This window comes from Furipterus horrens, unplaced genomic scaffold, assembly GCF_987537825.1.
Source record: "Furipterus horrens unplaced genomic scaffold, mFurHor1.1.pri manual_scaffold_1, whole genome shotgun sequence".
Taxonomy (NCBI): Eukaryota; Metazoa; Chordata; class Mammalia; order Chiroptera; family Furipteridae; genus Furipterus; species Furipterus horrens.
Genome location: NW_028327171.1, coordinates 156558725 through 156565237, shown reverse-complemented (window position 1 = coordinate 156565237; position 6513 = coordinate 156558725). Strand labels below are relative to the sequence as shown.

Below are 6513 nucleotides of genomic sequence, written 5' to 3'. Positions count from 1 at the left end.
GGCATTCAGATTCAAAAGAAGTAAGTAAATTATTTTTATTTCCAGTCTACTTTACCCCCACCCAATAATCAGCAAAAAGCTAAAAACTGTGAAACATTGATGAAGAAAATCAAAGATATAATAAATGGTTAGATATTTTATGTTCATGGATCAGCAGATTTAATATCATTATGATGTCATTTCTACCCAAATTCATCTGTAGATTCAATGCAATTACCAATCAAAATCACAAAAGAAATTTTGATATAAATCAACAAGTTGATTCTAAATGTACGTAAAAAATCAGAAATCCTAGAATAGGTAGTTACAAAAGAGCCATGGGGATGTAAAGTACAGTACTGGACATGGAGCAGCCAAAGAACTTATACACATGTCTCATGAACATGGACAGTGGGTGGGGGGATTGCCTCAGGGAGTGAGGGGTGCTGGGTAGAGGAGGGCAAAGGAGGAAAAATTGGGATAACTGTAATAGCATAATCAATAAAATATAATTTAAAAATAAATTAATTAATAAAATAAAATTATTTGAAATAAAAAACAGTTGAAGGGCTCACACGGTCTAATTTCAAGACTTCTTATGAAGCTATTATAATCCACAAAGTGTGATATTGGCAAAATGATAGATATGTAAATAATAAGAACAAAAGTTCAGAAATAGATCCATGTATTTGGTTAAATTTTGTCAAATGTATCAAGGTAATTCAATGAAGAAAGGACAGTTTTTTCAACAAATGGTGCTGATATGATCAGACATCCATGTGTTTACACAAAGACTCACAAAATGCAATAATAAGAAAAACATTCCAGTTTGTTTTAAATGAGATTTTAATAGACATTTTGCCAAAGAAAGAATCAAATGGCAAACAAACACATAAACATATGTTCAACATTATTAGTCATGAAAAAAGCTCAAATTAAAACCTCAATTAAACAACATCACGTGCCTATTAGAATGGTTAAAGTTTTAAAAGGTGACAATACCAAGAATTGAGAATGAAGCAAAGCAATGGATCTCTCATACATTTCTGTTGGAAACGTAAAATACTATAGCTGATTTGGAAAACAAATGCTTTCTTAGAAGATTAAACAGACACTCAGCAATCCACTACTCAGTATTTACCCAAGAGAAATAAAAACATATGTCCTCACAAACACCTGTGTGCAAATGTTTAAAGCAGCTTTATTCATAATCCATAAAAACTAGAAACAACCCAAATGTCTAATTGACCTGGAAATGGATTTAAAAATTGTGACATATCCATACTTAGCAACATAAAATAAGAAACTACCAATGCATGCAACTATGTAGATGAACCTCAAAATTGCGTGCCAAGTGAAATAAGGCAGACACTAAAGATAACATATGGATTACTCAATTTATATGACATTCCTGAAAAGCAAAACTATAGAGATAAAAATCAGATCAGTGATTGCCAGAGGTTGGAATGGTGTCAGGGGTAAACTACAAAGACCTACTGGGGACTTTATGGTGTGATGGAAAGGTGGTGTGATGAATATTTCACTATTTGTTGATTGTGGTAATGCTTATACTATAGTACACATTTGTCATTACATGTGAATTTTGCTACATGTAAATTATACCTCAATAAACCTGATATTCAAAAAGAAACCAGTTTATGTAATCATGTAAATTATAGTTATAAAGAAAATTATATAATTAATTAAAATTAACAGATGGATGAGAGGTGTGTGGAAGTGGACATAAATTAATTTTCTCATCACACTAAAGAGGCACTAGGTAGTGTCAAAAGTCAAGAAGTCAAAAAATGAAAACTTAAGTATATTATGAAAAGTTGTAGAGTAACTACTAAAGGATTTAAAACATTAAAAATCTTCTGAACTATCAGAAGGAAAATACACATACACATTTAATTTTTAAAGTATTGTATAGATAATTTAGCAAAATAGAAAATAAAGCAATAACAGCAGAAATCATAAAGGATAAGATAACTATTTGCATAGAAATATTATATCCATAAATGGGATAAAGCCACCTATTAAAAGAAAAAATTCTCGGGTAGATTTAGAAAACCAGACTCAACTATTTGTTGCATTTAAGAGATACACTTAACTCAAGGTTAAATACTAGGCATATATAGGCAACTACAAAAAGAAAAAAGGGCTTATAGAGTTATTAAGATTAGACCAAGTTGAAGTCACAGCACAGGAAAAAGCATTAAATAAGTTCACTTTATAAGGATAATAGTTAATCTAAATGAAGATTTGTCATGGATCATTAATGTCAACAATGCTAACATGAAAATTCTTAAAGCAAAAATGGCATAAGATACAAGGAGAAATAGAAATACATAAATAAGGGGAGAAGTTCACTCATTCTCTTGATCCATGGTAGATCAAGTAAACGGTAAAAAAAAGTAAAGATATAAGATAAAATTCTATATTCCATAAAGTTTCTAGAATTTTAATTTCTCTAAAGTGTATCACATCTTTCACCTTAAAAACAAATAATATTCTATCTCTGAGAACCAAAAGAACATTCACAAAAGTTTAATTTATGTTGGGCCACAAAATACTCTCAATATATTACAACGAATAAAAGTAGTACAGATCATATTCTCAAATTACAATGTAAAGAAACTGAAATCATTTTTTAATAGAAAAAGAATCCCCAACTACTTAAAAATTAAAAATATTTTTAAAAGTTGGCTTAACCGCAATAGAAACTAAAATTAAAGGATATTTAGAAAATAATATTAATGGAAACACTATGCATCAAAATGCATATGTATAGCTAAAAACAATGCTTTGAGGAATAATCCAGAACCTTGACCAAATTATCAAATAGAAAAAAAAAATGAAACAATGAGTTTATATATAAAGCAAAAGGTATGAAAAAGAATAAGAAAATGCATCCAAGGAATGCAGAAAAAAATTAAAGACAAAATCATATATGAATAATTTTGAAATGAAAATATGAAAATAAGAACTAATCACTTCAAAAATTTCAACAGCCCTCGAACAATAAAATATTTAATAGAAAGTAATTTCAACAGCTTTCTGCTCCTCCTGTTTGAGACAGTCTCGTCTTCCTTGCACAGTGCCAGCTGCAACCCTGTGACACCATGGTGAAGGTCAGGGTAAACAATTTGGCCCTATTGGGCGCCTGGTCACCAGGTCTGCTTCAAACTGTGACAAAGTGGATATTGTCAGCATTAATGACCTCTTCATGGACCTCATGGTCTACATGTTGCAGTATGATTGGATTCTACTCATGGCAAATTCATAGGCACAGTCAAGGCTGAGAGCAGGAAGCTTATCATCAGTGGAAACTCCATCTCCATCTTCCAGGAGTGAGATCTGCCAACAATGAATGCAGTGATGCTGGTGCTGAAAGTGTGGAGTCCACTGGTGTCTTCACTACCTTGGAGAAGGCTGGGGCTCACTTGAAGGGTGGAGCCCAGAACGTGATCATCTCTGCCCCTTCTGCAAATGCCCCCATGTTTGTGACAAGTATGGCAACTCCCTCAAGATTGTCAGCAATGTCTCCCGTACCACCAACTGCTCAGCCCCCCTGTTCAGGGTCATCCCTGGAAACTTTTGCACCTGGAGGGACTCATGACCACAGTCCATGCCATCACTGCCACCCAGAAGACCATGGATGACCCCTCTGAGAAGTTGTGGATTGATGGCCAAGGGGCTGCTCAGAACATCATCCTTGCTTCTATTGGCACTGCCCAGACTGAGGGCAAGGTCATCCCAGAGCTGAATGGGAAGCTCGTTAGCAGGCCTTCTGTGTCTCCGCCACCAACATGTCAGTTGCTGATCTGACCTGCTGCCTGGAGAAAGCTGACAAATACAATGACATCAAGGAGGTAGTGGAGCAAGCAGCAGAGGACCCTCTCAAGGGCATCCTGGGCTATACTGAGGACCAGGTTGTCTCCTGCGACTTTAACAGTGGCATCCACTCTTCCACCTTCAATGCTGAGACTGGCATTGCCCTCAATGACCACTTTGTTATGCTCATTTCCTGGTACAAGAATGAACTTGGCTACAGCAACAGGGTGGTCAACCTTATGGTCTACATGGCCTCCAAGAAGTAAGAACCCATTGGACGACCAGCCCCAGCAAGAGGAAGAGGGGCCCTCAGCTGCTGGGGAGTACAAATGTGAAAATAATAAATGTAGACTGAATTCTGTGGTACTGATTTGGCGGTGGAGCTTTTTGAACTCAGGGAGATACACGTGTAAAAAGATTTGTCTGTATAGTTTGTGCTGTTCTCACTGAGAGGATCTGGGAGCAGTGACACTCCAATTACCATGAGCACAGTTTGCACCCAAATCCTGGTTTCCAAATACCACTCTCCTATAAAAGGAGTCAAGACTTCTTGGAGAAATGGTTTACTCCAGGGGTGTGCAGGGAAGGTACAAGGTGAGCCTAGAATATCCTGTTATGCCAGAAGGTAAGAAAATGTTCAAAGAATAATGAAATGTGTAAAAGGATGGAGAAAGCAGCTAGAGGGGCCTACTACTATTCAAATCTGTTACAATTTGAGGATCACAGTAAATAGATAGTGATGGAGTACAAGCTACTGAATAAAATAGGAATCCCTGAGTCCACATTGATAAAAATAAGTAAATAAATAAATAGGGGGAAGAGGAAGAGCTTTCTTATCAAGGAAGTTTAAAAAATGCAGCTAAAATGAACGAATAAGAAAATAGTCAGAGTAATAGTTCAGAAAAGAAATATCAATGGGTGCTGACCCTAGTGGGAGAAAATGAAATGAGAAAGGGAATACTTACATACTTGCAAAAGTATCTCCTCACAAAATACTAATTACAAAGGGAACAAAAAAATAACATTGTAGTAAAGATACTTGGCAGACACCTCTTAATGAATTCCTCAAAGTTTAGATCATGAATAATGAGACAGATGAATTTCATGTAACACGAGATAATATGCAGTGAGGACAACATAGCATCACTTCTGCGATATTCCTGCAGAAGATGCATAACCTGGGTCCTGTCTAAAACAACAATGGACAAACCCAAACTGGGGCATGTTCTGAAGCAGGAGTGACCTATAATCTTCAAAAATGTCTGTGACATGGAACTCAAGGATAAACAGAATAAATGTTCCAGATTAAGAAAGACTAGAAAAACATGATAACGGGGAGCAACACATAATTCTGGAATGGACCCTTTTGCGGAAAAAGACATTATCTGAACTTGTTTAAGTTGACTTTGTTAAGGGTTCACAACATATGCATTTATTGTGAAAGCAATAGTATTTTCCCTTAGCAATTAGCAATAAGAGAATATTTAGGCACTATAAGATAGTTCTTCTCTACAACTACCTTTCATCTAATGGTTTTAACCTTTAGCATCCATGGATTATCCTGGCAAAAATCAATTATTTCACTGAAAAATAATTTTCATTCTCTCATTTCTTCTACATTTATTAGCTGACATTCTTCCATAAAGAAGAGCTTTCCCTTGTCATCTTCTAAAAAAGACATGGCAAATGATTATTCTTTCCCTTTAATTACAGATTTTCAGCGTGAGCATTTGAAGTAAAAGTCACCTTCAATGTGACAAACGAGGCATGTCCTCTCTCTTCTCTCTCTCACCATGAATTTATGGATAGAATCAGTTACACCTTATACTCTGTCTAATGCTAAAATTGTCTCAAATTTGGCCAATGGGAGACTCTTCGCTCTAGTTCTTACATACTTCTGTCACATGCACACTGATCTTTGAGTGCTTCCTTGTTTTCTATGACTACGGGACATCCCAGGCTCACTTTGTGCTTCCCCTGTCAATGTGCCTGAGAATTGTCCATTTTCCAAGGCACTTAAAAATCAAGATGAGGATGTTAAGTATAACTGTTGCTACTGGGGTGTCATTGATTCTAGATTATTTTAGTGGATCCGTCGTCGTCGGCAGCCGTCCGTCTCGAGAGACGATGGCGTAGCTTCTTGAGAGTCTATCTGCACCGCCGAGAATGGCTGTGCAGTCCGACTCGGGAGTGACAATCCCTGCCGCACTTGTTACAGGTGAAGGCAGATGGCCGTTGTTGCTGCTGTTGACGCTGCTTCCGCCTCGATCTTTTCTGGACCGCCTCCTCGTTGCGCGCAGCCTCTGCACGTGATGTACCTTGCCTGACCGCGAGCCTCCAGGCTAGGCGGTCGTCTGCTTGAACTTCCCATGTGTTGAGATTGATGGAGCATTGTGTCATGTCCTTTTTGCAGATGTCTTTGAACCGCAGTTTTGGGCGCCCTGTCATCCTCTTGCCTTCTGCTAGCTCGCCGTAGAGGAGGTCTTTGGGGATACGGCCTGCATCCATTCTTTTGACATGGCCGAGCCACCTGAGGCGTCTCTCGCTAAGAACTGCATGCAGTTCTGTAGCTTCAGTTTCACTTTAGTGGATAACATTTAATATAAAACCAAAAGTTTTATACTTATATATGCAATTTAGGTTTAGATATCAGAGGGTTTTTTTCCCCTAAACTTCCTTAATTTTCTATTTTTATCT

At 37.0% G+C, this 6513-nt stretch overlaps 1 pseudogene; it reads left to right on the top strand.

Moving 5' to 3' along the window:
- The first annotated feature begins 2367 nt into the window (after positions 1–2367).
- Positions 2368–4082, top strand: LOC150022104 (glyceraldehyde-3-phosphate dehydrogenase pseudogene; annotated as a pseudogene).
- Positions 4083–6513: the final 2431 nt, after the last annotated feature.